The following is an 18,551-nucleotide window of genomic DNA, read 5'->3' as shown; positions in this document are numbered from 1 at the left end:
GATAGCAGGAGGGGTGAAAGAACAGTAGGGGAAAAAGTACAAAATCTGGGTATTTGAAGCAGAACACATTCTCTACATTAGTGTGAACTACCAAGAACTTTTTTCTGTCCCCTATTTGGAAAAGTACTTAGCAACTTGCCTGAGTAGCACTTCCAGCCTCATTTCTGACCAGTGGTAAGAAATCCTTCTTCCATCTTCCATGGTCATGACTGCCTAGCATGGATCGCCCCCTCCCCTTCCACCCACCTTTAGTTCTCTGCACTTTGTCAGCAGGGCACACACGATTGCTACAAAGTGGACCACAAAGCTCTATAAGCATGAAATAATGAATGTGTCCATTAATCCACTCAGCCCATGTGATACATCATTTGAGATTTTGCATACAGGCATACTCTGAATCCTACCTCAGTAATCATAAGGAACGTTTTCTTACCGGGATTGATTCTCTTGTCTAACTCCAGAGAACACTCATTTTTGTAACTGGGGAGAGCAGGAGTCCCTTGTTGGGAGTGGAAGAATTGTCTGGGGAGCCCTAAAGTGTTTATTCCCAACTTCAGTTTCCACGGAAAAATACCATTTGCACAAGGAATTCTTCCTCCTGTAGTTGTAGAGGATCTGGAAATCCGATCCAGTAGGCAGGGTGGTGTCCGCCTCTGTCTCCTAAGGAAGTCTGAGCCCTCTCTCCCTTTTTAATATGAGAATTCGAAAGCAGTGGGAAGTGATGTTGGACCTATCACAGCATTGCTAACAGACAGCCTATTACAGTATTTAATAAAAACAGAAACAGCATGCCTATCATAGGCTAATAAATTCTACCTCCTGCACGCTTTAAAAACAGTATGAAGCAGCTTTAACGGAGCTTCTGATAACTAATTTCAAGCATGGCTGTCTAGCGTGCCTGTCACTCCTATTGTCCTCCCAAACTCTTTCAGACATTTTGAGCAGAGAGTATTAAAGCTATGAGTTAGCAAGGGTTGTGACATTAATGGTCCAGAAAGGCTTTAGGCACGCGAGGCAATGATGATTACCGGTGGCTACTTGGAGGACTGCACTGGATCGCTGTCATTAAAAATTAAGCGTGGCTTTTGAGGAAGATGTGACAACTACCGGAGGTAGGATTTGCATGTAAAACAAAGGAATCTGTTGCTGTTTCGGGCTTTTGTTTGCTGTGTGCCTTGTGGGTTGTGAATTGCAGGCAGGTGCGGAGTGAGAGCAGGAAGGGGAGAGAGGGGAGTGGGGGACAGATCAGTTTAAAGCAAAACACAGTGGATAGTATTATATTTTATGGCAGAAATGCCTCGAGGACAAACTGGCTCCAGGCTCGTAGCCTGCTGAGTGTGCATTCCACGTTGCTTTTCCCTTGGAGTAGAATGCTTAGAGGTCACGGAAAAAACAGTTTGCTTCTTATCTGTGGTGCCAGCTGGGCTGTTGGTGGGGTTGGGTGAAGACTTTGTAGGTGGGAAGCATAAAGGTCTAAGAAAATTTAAGAAGAGGAAGTGGTCGTTAAGACTTGAAACCTGTTAGATAAATATTTTATTCTCATGGTCAACGCGCTTTGATAGCCAGAGTCTAATTTTTAAAGGGGGAAATTGAAAGATTACAACGAATTTCCCTGATAAAGAAGTACTTCAGATTTCATTTATTATCAAAGAAAATTGGGTCCCTTCGTCCATTTTGCATATTGAAAGGCTGATCCACACTGTTTGTATTAACGGTTTTGTTAAAGCAGAGCAGGAGTTTTAGATTAAAAGAAGGGGCTTTCTCTCTGTTCCTGCTCCTGCTTTTAGATTAGACTATGGCCAGGCTGCAGATAGAAAGAGTGATTCGTTAGAGGTTATGGACTTGACGTTGTACCTATTTTTGGTTCTCCTTTTTTTAATGAATACCATAAAAGCACAATTCTCCTTGAAAGATGAGAGGGCAGTTGGGTTCCAAAGTCGTGCAGCTAACGAGGAGATTTGCAGAGGAACTTACACTGCTTTGTACTTTATTATGGGATTGGTATAGCTTGATCAGAAAAGGCAATGTCTGGAAATCACAAGTTGAGATTTTTAAAGCAAAAATGCAATGGTCAGAAACTAATGTTTCCCCAACTTGACCTATGGTGCAAGTTTCAGCATTTGTCATTGCATATGACCCTCACGAGAAGTGCCAGAAACGTAGTGAGTGAATTTCTCAGTGCTATTGCGTTATTTCCCCTGATGGACTTCCCAAACTCCAAAATGTAAAGCTGTTGCTTTAGATTTTGAAAAACCCTAGGTTCTGATGCACTGATTTGATTATAACAAATAATAAAGATTCATTGAATAATTGTATATTTATAAAAGGATGTAATATTCTTCTAAAACTTTGATATTAATGCAGTATTAACCAGGAAAAAAGTGAGAGACAGTTGTGTTATGCTTGTTTTCAGCTAAATATTGGAGTTAAAGCTAAGTAGGGCTTTTTCTCTTGTCTAATGCAGTTGAGTTTGCACACTTGTGAGCGTCTGTATATATACTGCCATTCACAAAGTGAAATCATTGCCCTGTAGGGTATGGCATCTACGCTTAAAGTTGTATGTCACATTTTTTCTAATAGTATGATTAGTATTATGGAACCAGACCAACTCTCCTGTCTAGTTGTTTATGTGACCAAGAGTACATGTCCATGAAACGACTGTATAAAATTTCTGATGCAACTGATGACTGTGACATAGTTTTCTGCCTCTATGTGGCCAGTGCAATGTGTGACCTTGACCTTGTAAAGTCCCATCCTCTAGCCAATTGTGCTCACCAGTCCAGAACCCATATATAACGAGAGCTTGTGATACACAAACAGAAATACACACACACACTTTACATGCTGCTGTGAGAAGTTCACAGCTGAATATAATTTCTACTGTTTTCATTAATTATATTGATTTGAAAGAGATTTTCACGGCTCTTGTCTTGCCAATATCTTCTGAATCTAATCTCACCATTTATGTTAGAATCAGTCTGTGCCATAAAGTTGTCAACAGGAGAAATTATTTTGCTATCATCATGCTCATAACACTTTACTGATAAACTAAAATAACTTTTCACAATTTTCACAGATTTATGGAAAAATTTGTATATTAAATCTTCAAGGTATATATGTCTAGACTGGACCCCACAATATGAAAAATACAGGGGGAATATGGAATTTATTTTCTTTGTAAGATGTGGGGAAAACCAAACTAAGTAATTTAGTCAAAACAACCTACCTGGTATCACAAACTAATTTCACGACTTCTTTATATTGGTAGATATCAACCAAAGCACTTACACATACTTTTCCCTTTCAGTTTGTGCTATCATCTAGTAGTGAAAAACCAGCAATTCTCCAGCTATCCAAAAAACAAGTCCAGAATCACCCTGGCATAAAAAAAAAAAATAAGCAAAGCTTTAGTCAGCCTTGTTTTCTCAGTCCCCACGAGGAACACAGCCAACGTATCAGTCACCAAGACACAATTTACCAAGTCCACAATCACCCTTATTCTCTGTCTCTCTCATACACACACACACACACATCATTCTACTTTAGTGGCTGATATTGGACCAAACATTTCTTAAGCTAACACAATCTACTCTTCGATCAGCTTTTTCCTCTTCTCAAAAGATGGTAACAAACGAATCTTCCAAAAATAGTCTTGCTATTATATCAAATTTTAAAAGACTGTAATAATGTATATAAAATATAATCCTAGTTTTTATACATATGTGTGTACAAAAAAAAAACTAGAGAAAACTATATCAAAATGTTAGAAGTTCTCTTAGTGTGTATTATGGGTGCATTTTATTCTCTTTATTCATTTATAGTTACTAATTTTTTTTTTCAAAAACCTGGTATTGTATTAATAGTCACAAGGAGACTTCAACAGTTTTATTTCCTTTTGCGACCAGGTTGCCCTCTCTTCCCCATTATCATGCTTCATATCTTCACTTCAAATTCACCCCAAATTCTAAAGGCATTTGTTGGTCTGAGCAAGATTGGGCAGAAAGGCTATTATCCTATCAGAGCCTCTTTGTCCTTGGGTTTCTTGATTGGCACATCACAAAAAACTTGGCATCATCCTCTCTAGTAGACTGATACCTCCTAATTCTTAACCCAGTTTTTCCAGAAAAGGAGTGAATATGTGCACACGTGTGTTTGCGTGTGTGTGTGTGTAAAATTCTCCCTACTTTGTAGGTAGAGAGTTTTTCAATCTCCTTTGCTGGCTCCTAATTGTCTTCTAAATCTTCAAGTGTTGGAGTGCTCCATGGCTCAACTGGAAATCCCTTTTTTATCTACACTTACTCCCTAAATGACTCCAACCTCATCTCAAGATCTTAGAAACTATCCATAGACAGAGAGCTCACAAATTCTAATCCCGAAGCTGGAATTTTCCCCTATCCTCCAAACTTATAAATTCAACTACCCATATAACATTTCCACATAAATGTCTTATACGCACTTCACACAATATGTTCAAAGCTGAACTTCTGAATTCCCACACAAAATGTCCTCCTGCCCTATTTACCTTTATGTGTAAATGGACACATCACTCTTCCATTTGCTCAGAAGATAAATTCTGGAATCCTCTTTGAATCTTTTCTCCCCGTCACACAGAACAGAAAATTCCATTGCTTCTACCTTCAAACTGTACCTAGAATTTGATTATTATTCCCACTGCTACCACTCTGGGCAAGTCAACACCAACCCTCAGATTATAGCAGTATGCTCACCATTCATTGAGCTTTTGCTTTTGTCTCCCCTGCTTCCACACACACACCTTCTATTCTGTATCCAACACCAGTGGCTGTTTCAGTGTTGAAGTTAAATCATAGTATCTTTTGCTTGAAAGCCTCCAACATCTTCTCATCTGACTACATATAAGGGCAAGATCCCCACAGTGGTCCACAGGCTATGTGTGATCAGTCCAGGGTTCTTTCCTCACCTCCTTGCTTTCCATTCTCCCTTCAGCCCTTAACTTCAGCCACACTGGCGTTCTGACTCTTCCTCAAACCTTCCATGTACTCTCAAACCTCAAGGCCTATGTCCACTATCTCGAAAAATTTTCCCTTACACAGCCACATGACTCAGTCTCCCACTTTCTTCAGTTCTTTGCCAAATGTCCCTTGAACAGAGAAGACTTCCCTAAAACTCTTAAATCATACCCTCTGGCATGCTTCCTATTCCAAGTCACTGCTTTTTCTCCATGTACAAAAACAACTATATGTTGTTTTTAATTGTCTGTGTCTCTCCTGCAAGAATGTAAACTCTATGAGAACAGTGACTTTGTTATGTTCCCAGATTTATCTATAGCATCAGTTGTCAAATGAATAAACTGATGAATATAGGAACTGAATGTTCGTCCCCATCAAAACCCATCAGTAACATTAGGCTCCAAGCATAAGTTTATCAACCTGAGGGTCAAAGCTGTGTCAAAATGCCCTGTTGCTTTTTCCAAAGAGAAAGATATTGAACACCTTGAGGAAAGTCAAGGAGATTTATCAAGATGATTTTCTTTCTCCTCTCTACACAGGAGGGAAAAAAATATCACATCACTGATTCCAATCTATGTCAAAGCAAATAAAAATTCAATTTGCCTGAATTTGATCTTATCCAAAGATGACTTCTTTTTCAAAAAGACATCTCACAGATCTGTACAAATAACTACGGACATAAACCTGCTCTGTATTTTTTCTTCTCTCTGTTAGGGACGAGAGAAGGGATGGCAAAACCAGGTTGGAAGATACAACTGGGCTGAATACCCCTTTCTGAGCATATAAGCCCCAGTAATTTACTTGGCTAGAGGAATCAACTAACAATAACTAACAATAATACTAGTCATTTACATTCCATTTATTGCTCTCAAAATCAGGATGGTTAGTTTCATGGTCTTGTTAATCGTGAACTCTCTAACATTCATTAAAGTACATGTCTTCAAATAATTAAGGTATAATTAAATGATCTTATTGTCCAAATTGGTTACAAATAATAGAGTCCAATATTTCTAGAAGGTTCCATAGTCTAGAAAGGAAGTGTGATGTGAAAAAGACACAACGTCTAAGACAAGCACAAGCTGTAGGAAAAGATAGGCTTGATCTGACTCTCAACTTCTCTACTTCATATTTATGTGACTAGGGGCAAATTTTAAAAATCTTACAGTTCAGTTACCTCACGGGTACCTCTTTGGGTTAGAGATTAAATGTGATCATGTGAATCAGTTGCCTTGTTAGAGTACTTGGCACAGAGGAGATGCTTAAAAAGTAATAGTGTCCTTATTATTATTGTCATTTTATCCTCACAGTATGCCTGAATCCTAGATACCATACTTAACCATTGAACAGCTAGGAAAACTAAGATATAAAAGTTACTCAAACTCCGCAAGGTCAAAGAACTAGTAAACTATCGAAATTTCCTCTCCCTTCAGCCATAGAGACTCCTCACAGATAGAATGACAGACTAACCTTCTTTAACGTATCTAGTGACTAAAGGCTGCCAGTGATTAGAGGAATTTTTTTTAAAAGACAGAATCTGAAGAAAAGATTTTTCTTTCCTTTACAAACAATGTATTGTTTATACAGGGTGCTGCCAAACAAAAATGAGACTTAAACTCCTGTCAAACAAGTTACATGAACACTAATTTACTAAGAAAACCTCAGTCTTTAGACATGCAGTCTAAGGGAGTGCTGGAACCCCAGCTTCACAGCCCTGAACACTGAATCCCACTTCTGCCCATTGCCAGTTGTCAAAACCTCCCTGAGCCTCCTCTGCTTCAGCAGAAACATAGGTAGTAATAGTACATTTTTCATGGGGTTGTGAGGATTAAATGGGATAGTCTGTGCATAGCTGTTAGCACCATGTGTGTGCATAACACATAGTATCTATTGTAGATGAAACTTTTAAAAAAATATATATATATTATTTATGTAACATAATTTATATAATATATGTTATTATAGATGTTATATATATATTTATATATTATATATCATACCACTGAGAGATTTAATTTCAAGTAAGTCCTTTAGGTCTTATTTCTTGGCATTGCATACTGCTAAAGTCATCTAGAAATATTTAAGAACCACGTACGCATTAAGGTATCACATAAAACTCAAGGTGTTTGAGTACCTAGCCAGCACCAGAAACAGAATTTCTAGAAATGTTTTACATTTGTTCATTTCTGAATAGATCCAAAATGCAAGAAGCAATCCTGGAAACATCAAGAAAATATCAGCTTTTCTAAGATACCAAACCCAATTTTACAGATTTGTGTTTAAAGAACCTTATCTGACGTGCCTGAGTTGGGGGGCTCAGTCAATTAAGTGTCTGTCTTCAGTTCAGGTCATGATCCGAGAGTCCTGGACTCTAGCCCCACATCAGGCTTCTTGGTCAGTGGAGAATCTGCTTCTCACTTTGCCTGCTGCTTCCCCTGCTTGCATGCACTCTCCCTCTGTCAAATTAATAAAATCTTAAAAAAAAAAAAAGAACTTCATCTGAGTGCCTCCCCTTAGCTCTGTCAGGCTCCATTTTCAATATCTCCTGTCTCCACTCCAACTGTGGCTACCTGGGCTTTATTATTTCTAAACTGATCTGATGAACACATCATGTAATAGGACTTCAGTGTGAGACATGCATGAAATTGGCAATTACCACCGTCAGTTATTCTAGATTTAACATTACCAATTTCTTAGTGCAAAGGAATTCAATTTCCTTTCATTGCCTAATAAAAATTAGCACTTCCAATTAAACTATTGGAAGACATTCTCAAATACGAACCTACTACATAAGCGAAATTTTCTTTTATCAGTTCTGAACGTCATCTGACACCAAACAACTTCTCCAATTTCAGATTCTTGAAGGTCGGTTTGTATCACTAATGAACACATTTGTGCATTTGCGTTTCCTTCAATATTGTGTCATTCCTCAAATTCACCTCTGTAAGTGCAACTGGTCCCAAGAGTAGTGCCTCTCTCCAACAGCGTGGGTATGCCACTGTCATAAAAATGTCACAGATATTCAAGGTTTGATTTTTTGTTTTAAATCTTCACAGGCTATCGCTCCTTTTTGCTCTAAGAATATTCTGCGCATGGTTCTGCCATGGCCCTTAGCACACTGTGCCATGCTCTAATCTAATTTGCTCCCCTCTTCCCCAGTAAAATTTTAAGTCCCTGCAGGTTAAGGACTGGGTCATAGTCATCTCAGTACTTCCAGGGCCTGGCAGAGTCCTTAGCAAGTAGCTGATGCTCTATAAGTATTCTTGAATAAATGAATGAATAAGGTCTATCCTAGATTTCTTAGTGTCTAGTTTGACCTAAGGAGGGTAAATGACCAAGTGGATAGATAAATCCTGCACCTCAGAAAGGAGTGGGCATGGAACTATTTTCTAATGAGATAGCCCTGGCCCTGCCCTGTGCTTGCTAACTTCTCCTCTCTTCATATTCTCCAGCTTTTATTTTCTTTGTTTCCCCACCCCTCCTTCGCACCTCTGTCGGCCCACAGCTGCTACCCTGGCTTTCTCAAGAGTGTGGTGGAGCCTTTCATTTGAAGCCAACTTCAAGTCTGACAGCCTCAGACAGCAAACACCTAAACCCCCTCCTCATCAAAGCCGGGGTGACAGATGAGCCTGGGTGAGAATTTCAGCTCAGGGGGAGGGGAAAAATAAATCAGCTGTCAAAATGTCAAGACTGCTGACTTCCTGGGAAAGAGAGAGAAGATGCTTATACCACCAGACAGCAGGGCTTTGCTTTACATTTGCCAGCATTTGTACTAAATAGGGAAAATGTCAGATGAATCCCACGTGCAGGTTCCTTGTCACTTTGGTGTTTTCCTGAGTGTGAAATTAAACCTCCAGAATGTTTTGGACATGGAAGCTCATTTTCGGTTTTCAACAAATCCATTCGATGTGTAAATAAGAATAGTTAGGCAAGTAGTAAAATATACAACTCATTTTTAAAGTATAATTTCTAGCCCAGATAATTAGTTTGTAAACTCCTTGAGAGCTGACAAGATATTTTTATAATTCTTACATGAACAGAACTGTATTAAAAATATATGATTTTTTAAAAAATAACTTTTTGATTGATACACACTCTTCTCTTCATCCTATTCCCTGAGGTAGAGTCATAGTACAGAAATCAGGTAAATGACTTATCATTATTTACCAGGCTGCTTGACTGGAGATGTAGGGTCTAGAAACCACACAAATCTTAATTGCACTGAATCCCCTTTGTGCACTCTGGTGCAGACAGGGCTCTTACGGAAGAGGATGGAGAAGTGGGGTTGTGAGCTCTGATGTTGCCTGTTTATCCATAGAATTTTATTGTTCGTAGACATCTCTGTCATTGGAAATAATATATAAAACCAATCCACGTAGGTAGCCTTCTACCAAAGGAGGATTCAATTTGGACTTTGTCAAAATAAAGCCCTTAGAAGACTACATGTGTCTGGGGAATTCCATTGTACTTTGTGACATAGTTTAGGATTTTAAAAATAATGAGTTTGGTTAGACTTTTTTTTTTTAAGTCTTTTAATTATTATATTTTTCACTGGAAAGCTAGCAAAGGTCAAGTATCTGATGCCATAAATCTTATCTACAAAACTAAACTCTCTTTCAAAATGAAACTCTTAGGAAGTTAAAAAAAAAATGGCAATTCAAATGCAAATCTAGAATCTTTGTTTTTTTCTCCTAGATGCAGAGGTTCATTCTGGCTGTGCTACATACAGCACTTTATGAGGTTGAGAGAAGCCTTGGTAAATCTTTTTTTTTTTTTTTTAAGAATTTATTTATTTGAGAGAGAGAGAGCATGAGCAGGGGTGGGGGAGGGGGAGAAGACTCCCCACTGAACAGGAGCCCAGTGATGTTGGGGTCCATCCTAGGACCTCAAGATCATGACCTGAACCAAAGGCAGATACTTAACCATCTACTAACTGAGCCACCCAGGCACCCCACACTTGGTAAATCTTGCCCATGAGATAATTCTTGAATGTTCTGAGTTTGGTTTTGTACAATCATTTGAAAACTTCTGACCATGTGAAGTATTTGTAGCTCCATCAAAGTGAACTGGAATTTCCTCAGAGGGATTGTATTTCTGTAGTAAATCTGGAGCCACTGGTTGTCTTTGGATTTTTTTTTTTTTTTTCATTTCCTGGTATATTCCAAATGAAGAAATTAAGGGGGGAAAATACAGCCTGACATCTGGGAGACAATAATTCCTAACTTTAGAGGCAAAATTCTAACAGGATTGATCCAGTTTCTTCCTCTCTGTGGGAATAACCAATGACTGCTTTAACCTCACTTCCTAGCAGTTTTATTTGATCCTGTGTGGTGCTTGGCAACAGTCATGTGGGGCTTCTGTGTAGACAACTCAAGGTAACTATTTGCTTTAAAAACATAAAAATAGAACAGTACAGGACACAATTCTCTGTTGGAATGAATAAAAAAAAAAGTCGAGGAGGGAAAGTTCATATCTAAAGGAGAAGGAAGGCTTAGATAATATGCTACCAAATTTGAGAAAATCTCTTTGGATGTATAAAAGATAACAATAGCCATGGTAAATAGAATGTCTGTTACAGAGGATCCTGGATGGCTCAGTCGGTTAAGCATCTGTCTTTGGTTCAAGTTGTGATCTTGGGGTCCTGGGATCAAGACCCATGGACCAGCTCTGTGCTCTGTGGGGAGTCTGCTCCTCTCTCTGCCTGCCACTTCCCCTGCTTGTGCTCACTCTCTATCAAATAAATAAATAAAACATTAAAAAAAAAAAGTAAACAAAGAATGCCTATTACAGCCTGCTTTTCAGTCTTCTAGGCCTATTTCCCCCTGACAAGTGGATCTAGTGTCTGCTGAAGTGAAACTGTTAAAAAAAATGGTATAAAAATAGGAGATATGCTCTGATTTATATGCCTATAGGAAAAGTTGCCTTGCATGTAATTTTTATTTCATATGGTATTTAGCTTGTTTACTGGAAGAAAATTCTTACCCTAGACTGATGTGCTCAATTGTCCACATTAAAAAATCTATATCTATTCTCCATTTTGCTAGCCTTTAATTGATCAGTCCTCATTCCATGTCTGCATTCATTCAATTACTCATTCATTTATTCAATGAATATTTACTGAGTATCCACTATGGAGTAGGCACTATGATGGGCATTGAGGTCACAATGCTAAGCCAACTCACAAATGACCCCATCCCCAACCACGGAAGTTACAGTCCTGGATCAGAAAGATATTTTTCTAATGGTCAGTCGAATAAATGTAAAATTACAAATGTAATAAGTGGTAAGAGATTAATTAGAGACATTAGTGTAGTCAAGAATGTCAGGGAAAGTGTCTCTGAAGTAGAAAGGACTAAGATGCTAAATGAAGAAGCATGAAAATGAAAAAAAGAAAGAGAAAGAAAAAGCAAGTGTAAAAGCAGCAGGAATTAGAGGAAAAGCTTTCTGGGCAGGGAAAAAGCACATGCAAGGCTGAAGTATGGCATCGTCACTTATTCAGTGTTTATCGAGTGTCACACCTATAGTGGAAAAGGGTGGGCGGCGGTGGGAGAGGGTGGGAATTTCCTGCTCTGATGGGGCTTGCACTCTAGTGAAAGACATCAGGTTTTGTTTGTTTGTTTGTTTGTTTTTTAATTAATGAATGATGAGTGCCTGGGTAGCTCAGTCATCAAGTTTCCTTCTTCAGCTCAGGTCATGATCCCAGGATCCTGGGCTCAAGCCAGCATCAGGCTCCCGGCTCAGCGGGAAGCCTGCTTCTTCTTCTCCCACTCCCCCTGCTTCTGTTCCCTCTCTTGCCATCTCTCTGTCTCTGTCAAATAAACAAATAAAATCTAAATAAATAAATAAAGGTAATGAATGAGATAAAAAGGAAGCCTGTTACAGAGAGTAAATGGGAACTATCCTCTGAGAAAGGGCCAGTGTGGCTAGAGAGGGTTCAAGCAGCATGTGGTTAAAGATGAGGCTGAAGAGGCAAAAAAGCATCTGGCTAGGTGAGCCCTTACAGGTCCTGTGAAGAAGTTTGCTTGTTATGTGAAGAGCAATGGAAGTCATCCATGGTTTAAGCATGAGGTTGAGAAGATATCTGTGCTTTGCAAATGTATCTCTGCCATTGTTCTGCTGCAATGTGGTGATCAAAATGGAGGTGAGCAAATGGATACAGAGAGGTTAATGAAAAGGCTACTGTAATAATGCAGATGAAGGTAGCTTAGACTGGGTGGCAGTGAAATGGCAGACAAGTGGCCATTTGGAGGAGCCATGTTCAAGAAGTCCTATTAGAGAGTTAGTGATGGGCTAAATCTGAGAGGATGTGGGTAAGGAAGAAGGAGGTGTCAAGGAGAAGTTTAGATTTCTGGCTTGAGTAACTGGATAGATGGTGAGGTTATGAACCCTCAAACATGACTAGAGTTCTCTTTGATCAAAAAACATCTTGAAATTGTAGTCTATATTTACACTTCCAATTCCTTGCTCTCCATCTTTTTAAAACACTGGTGTATGAATTCTGACAATATTGGATTCCTATGATTGCAGAAAAAGTCACCAAATTTGGCTTGTCACAACCCTCATGACCCTCAATCATTCTATATATATTTATATATATGATATATGATACATATATGATATATATATGATACACACACAGAGAATGATTGGACTTTTTTTCTTGAAATCCTCTCTCTCCTTGATTTTAATTGTGTTTCATTTCCCAGGTGCCTCCCTACTTTACAGTTCTTTCCTATCTTTCCTCTTTGCTAGATCCTCTTTTTCCTTTCTTGATTTTTTGTTATACTTTTCAGTAATTGAAAATACTGTGTCAGGGGCCTGGATGGCTCAATCCATTAAGCATCCACCTTCAGTTGAAGTTATCATGCCGGGGTCCTGCAATGGAGCCTTGCATCAGGTTCCCTGCTCAACAAGGAGTCTGCCCCTTTCTCTCCCTCTGCTCCTCCCCCTGCTCATCTTCTCTCTCCCAAATAAAATCTTAAAAAAGAAAAAAAAAAGTCTCTACTTTCATCACAAACCATCTCTTCAATTGTGGCCTTGCTCCCCAACCCAAATCCCACATTGCCTGCTACCTAGTAGACATTTCCCTATGGCTGTTGTCTTCACTTCCAAACTCACTTGGCAGAAATGAACTTATGGTAAGACCTAATAAGTCTACTCTGCCTCAGGTTTTTATTCATTGGGCTACTAACAGCCCAGCCTCTAAAGCCAACTATTCTTTGAATCCTTCCCCAACTATAACCCAAGTGCCTGAGTCCTATCAAGTCTTCCTTCAAAAATCTTATGTGTCTGCATCTTTATTCCTCTCTATACAAATAAACCCCCTTTGTTCTTATACCTTGGTTGTTACGATAATTTGCTTGCCAACTTCCTTGCCCCTAGTCTGAATTTTTTTTTTTTTTTTAAGTGCTATCCTTAAATTTCTGGCATAAGAATTACCTGGGGAGGTTTTGAAAATATCAATTCATGTGGCCTGTATTCAATCAGAATCTTTTTGGGCAAGGCTTGCAACTTTAATAAACACTCTAGCTAGATCTCTCACATATAAATTCTGAAGGAAAAAAAAAAAAAACTGTTTTAATATCTTCCCACCCTGTTTTCTCCCTCTAGCCTTTCCCAATGAGTAGGTCCAAAGGATGACCTTGATCATGGAACTTCTGTCATCACAACTCTTCAGTGGCTCTTGCTTAGCCAAGCAAATCAAGCCTTATCCAACAAGATAGGTCATCACAGTCCTCCAAATTTTGGTGTCCAGATAAATTTCCAGCCTAATCTTTACCTCCCTTTTCTCACCTTATATTACAATTGAACTGTACACTTGCCACCCCTCAAACATATCTATCACAACATCCTCATGCCTCTGTCCCTTGGCCCAATGCACTTCAAACACCCAGGAAATGTCTCCCTCCCACTCTTCATTTCCACCTGTCCAAGTCCTACCAACTCTCCAGTGGTTCCTTCTGGATAGAACCTTCTCTCAACTCTTCCCATTTTCCCCTCTTCCTTTCCCTTCATCATCCCCCAAGTTAGAGGGGACCTCTCTGGAGGTTGAGCTCTTTCAGCAGGCTTTACATTTTGCTACTTACTTACCACATAGTCATACACGTACATAATTTTTCTTTTCTTTTTTTTTTTTAATTCTACTTCCAAATTTCATGAAGAGACACATTTATAAAAAGATGCTTTTATGGAATAGAAAGAAAGTTGACCTAGGTTCAAAAATCCATCTCGTGCATGCCCTTGGGAAAATCATTTAACTTCTCTAAGCTTCATCTCTGTTAAGTGCGTGTCACTTACATTATAGGCTTTGGGTCACTATGAGTTGAGGGGTCTTATAAAAAGCTAAACCATATGAAATTGCTTAGACTCAATTATTTTCACCTACAAAAATCGAAATTTCATTATATCTAACAGTCCTCCTATGTTTTAGTACATTTTCCTTTAAAGTACTATTGTGTCCCACGCTGTGCTTTTCCTCTACTTCATACATCAGCCCCTTTGTGCAATATGTATGTGTATATTTATATAATATTATGTACATATTATATTCATTATATATTCATTATATTCATATAAGTATAATCTTAGAGAGAAAAGAGATCAAGAAAACGTTACACCAATACCAAGTAGACAAACTCTTATCTACCTCCACACTTACTCTTGCCTGTTCCTTTTCAAAGCAGGTGAACAAACAACAATTTTAACAATAAGCTAAAGCAAGCTCTTTTCTAATAAGAAAGTTCCCTTAAATAAAGGTCAGCAGGAAATGTAACAACACTCATTGTCTCTTGTTTATGGTCCTTCGGGGCATGACACAAACTAGCTCAAATTTCTCCCCTGAGCATTACCTTACCTAGAGTTTATCTAACTCACATTATACCTCCCCTGGCTGGGATCTTTTGTCATCAATTAGAACAGCAATGAGACTTTGAAATGCAACTTCTATACAAAGTGTGCACAACTGGACCCTTCCCTTCTGCTGTGTTTCTCTACCGTTGCAATAGTATGGAGAAAAACCTCTTGATCAACTCACCCTAAGGGATCTCTGAGCCTGAGAAAGCCAGTGTTACACTGTTTATAAAAGAACCAGGAATAAATTGATGTTTTCATGTTCCTACTTAGTGTTCACTCTTCAGATTTATAAGTCCAAAGAAAGATTTTTGTCTAATGTTCCTTTTTTTTAAAGATAGTTTGTCCCAACAAAGCATTTTGCTTAAAAGTGTCCTCATAGAGACTATAGGTTCTCTATCACATTCCAGGGGTTAGGAGTAAAACAGATGCCACAAGAAAGGTACACAGTGCTTGGGTATTTTCATAGAGAAAGATTACAAATTGAAGCTAAGAAAAGGATAAAGTTCCAAGAAGAAGCATCAGTATTAACAGGGCTCTAATCTACCTCCTTTTTTTCTTCTCTTTGACACTTATGTAGCAGTTCTGTGACATTGAGCAAGTTAATTACCATCTCTGTTCCTCAGTTGCCTCCTAAATAAAACAAGCCCTTCACATGTCACCCAGAGGTAGGTGGCTAGCACAGGGCAGCAAGAAGTATGTTGCCCGTGGTTATGATTAAGGTGGAGGGAGGAGGAAATCATGTCAAATGTTACAGACAGTTCATCTGGGAAGGGCTTTGGGTTTGTGATATCGATCTTACTGATTCATTGGTGAAATGAGAGATTGCTTTCCAAAACAAGGTTAAGCATCAAAATTAAGTTCAATATCATTAAAAGAGCGAGCAGATGGTGAGGAAGCAGGCCATTCTTTAAAAGAATTATTCCTCAAAAAGTGAAGCAAGAGTGAGGGCTGTTGATAAAGAGCCCACAGGGATGCAGGAATGGTCTAGATACCCTTTCTTTTGAGAGGAGGATCCTGAGGGCCTCTTGTGGGTGAATTTGCATCTTACCTCATTTTGTAAGTTACACATAGAATTCACATGGAATTAATCTGAGTCCCACAACTCAGTATAGGGGACATCATCAGAAAATGGAGGTTTTTAAGACCAGAAAACTGAAAAATAAATAAATAAACAAAATAAAAAATAAAATTTAACTTAATTTTAGACTGGAAATTAAATTTAATTTAAGACTGGAAAACTGAAGCTCAAAGACACTAAAAGTCCTGTCCCAAGTCCCACAGCAAGTAATGGCAGAGCCAGGCTTCCAGTTGACATTTCAGTTCCTCTGACTCCAGACCCCAGGCCACACTGCCTCACCTCACTATGAACAACACAACCATCTCTGCTTCTGGAGACTGTTTCACCTAGACATGGACATTGCCAGAGAGGATTTGGGAGCAACAACCATGGAGAAATAGATGCTTATTTTTGATATGGTCTCTGCTAACAAGACCTTTATTGAGTACTTTGTAAATGATAGGCATTTTACATAATGATATCATCTGTAGCCTGTGAACCCCTAACAAGGTTAAGGCATGATGCCAGGTATTTGCTAAGCATTTTCTCATTTGCAGCTCAGAACAGACCCAAGTGCTCCTGTTACTCCTGTTTTATACTTGAGAAAACTGAGGCTCAGAAAGAATACTGAGTTTGCCCAAGGCAAAACAACTTGTAGGTAGCAAAGCTGGGATTCAAACTGACACCAGACTGACTCCCAAATTTTCAAGCACTATATTTGACACCTGCCGGCCATTTGACATACTTTCTTCTCAGGCGTCTATCTGCATGGGCCCCAGCTGCACAGGTGTGGACTATGAGGTCCTAAGAGGGTCATGCCCAGAGCCCCAGGAAACAGAGGGAAGCACATGACTCATGGGCAAAAGTCTGACCGGGAACAATCTGCTTCCCTGTGGATTAACATCTATCTCTGCTATCTCTTTACCCACTAAGTAAACCCCTAATGCATGGTGCTGGCCCTCATCCAGATGCTGAGCAACGTTTACGATATAATTCTAAATGGTGACTATGAAAGAATGATTTGACAGTATTCCCCCACATGCTTCCACACTGAAAAGGACAAAAGGGAAGGGAGAGTTAAGCAAATGAGCACAATGTTTTGTAAAGACCTCACATATTTTCCTTAACATCTCATCAAATTATTTTTTTACTTTCCTACAGTCTTATCTTTTGAATAACAAAACCAAAAAAAGTGATTCCATTCTTCTGCCACCAATCTCTAAGATAATTCAGGCTGACAACCCATTTCAGATAAAATATAAATTATGTCCCAATTCTCTTTGCATAATACCTTCCATAAGCTGATACAGATCCGTGGCATTATAAGCTTTATTTCCTTTCCACCTCATTTTCCCCAAATCAGCCTTGATCTCATCAATGTAGTACATGGGCTGTTTTCCTATAAGATCACCTTTCCTCAGTCTAGGGAGAATTTGGATCACAGGTCCTCCCATTTCTATAAGTTTTTGTTGGTGCTGCTGTTGTTTTGTTGTTGTCTGTAACTATTTTTACTCAAGCAAATATAACAATTTTCCTGGCTCTCGCTTCCCTTAAATTGTAGATATTCAAACACTCTATTACCCTGAAATTATTACAATTTGTATTTGGAAGCAATGACCTAATAAGTTACACATTTTATGCCTCAGTAGTCCACTAGATTTGTAAATAAATACCAGTCAATTCTGACAGCACCTTTAACTACCTTCTTCTTTCTTAGGTAGTGCAGTTGGATGTTATTCATACTTCAAAGGCATAATAAGAGCTAAGGAGTTTCTTACTGGTAGTTCTTTAATATAAATAAGCAAAACAAAACAAAACTGCCCAATGCCAAAGTGTTATCTTGGCTGGATTTTTATCACAGTTTGTGAAAAAGCTTTCATATTTAATTCATAAATATGAAAATCATTTCATGATGATAATTAAATCATTTTAATAAAAATTTAAAGTGAAATTCAAACTGAATCTTCACCTGAAACTTGAACTTCTAAATTGCTGTTCATCTAAAGTCAGTTAAGATTTATGACAGAGACAGAAGATATGAGGAAGAAAACAGATTTCTTTTATTAAAAGGGAGAAAGAGAGAAAGAAAGAAAGAAAGAAAAAGATGGAGAGAGAAAAAAACAAAAAACAAAAACAAGAAGTCCAGTTTGGGGCTAGACTTGGTCTAGATGTACTTACAGGATTTGATGGAAAAAATCATACCAGATGAACTAGATATTGTCCAGTGCAGACTTTTAGGAAGACCTGTTGAAAACAAAATAAAAATAACAGAGGTATGGGCAAGTAATATTAATTACTCTAATGCAAGTAATGATAAGACAGTGCCTCAGAAACAGAAAGGGAAAGATTTATTGGCTGAGGATAGGAATGAGGATTCTCTGGTCAGCTTCAAAGATTCTTTTGGGACTGAGAATTGTTCATATTGGTTTACCCCAAAACGAAAACTTGAGACAGAGTAATAGGTGGGAAAAAAGAGTAGATAATTAGAAGAAATCATTGAAAAGGAATATTCAGAGCCAAACTGGTTTATCAGAAACTATTACAATTAGTAATGACTAACATTTTTTTATTTCCTTTTTTTTTTTAAGATTTTATTCATTTATTTGACAGACAGAGATCACAAGTAGGCAGAAGGGCAGGCAGAAAGAGAGAGGAAG

The 18,551-nt window shown here is 38.5% G+C and overlaps 1 protein-coding gene across 1 annotated transcript in view; it reads left to right on the top strand.

The window, feature by feature from the left end:
- The first annotated feature begins 811 nt into the window (after nucleotides 1-811).
- The window catches only part of KCNMB2 (potassium calcium-activated channel subfamily M regulatory beta subunit 2), a 232,013-nt gene continuing 214,273 nt past the window's right edge, over nucleotides 812-18,551 (top strand). Inside the window, exon 1 of the mRNA XM_059388049.1 lies at nucleotides 812-1,112. The gene's annotated coding sequence lies outside the window, so the exon portion shown is untranslated. The remainder of the gene's footprint in view (nucleotides 1,113-18,551) is intronic.

Source organism: Mustela nigripes, chromosome 2 (assembly GCF_022355385.1).
Source record: "Mustela nigripes isolate SB6536 chromosome 2, MUSNIG.SB6536, whole genome shotgun sequence".
Classification (NCBI taxonomy): domain Eukaryota; kingdom Metazoa; phylum Chordata; class Mammalia; order Carnivora; family Mustelidae; genus Mustela; species Mustela nigripes.
This window is presented reverse-complemented; position numbering and strand designations above follow the sequence as displayed.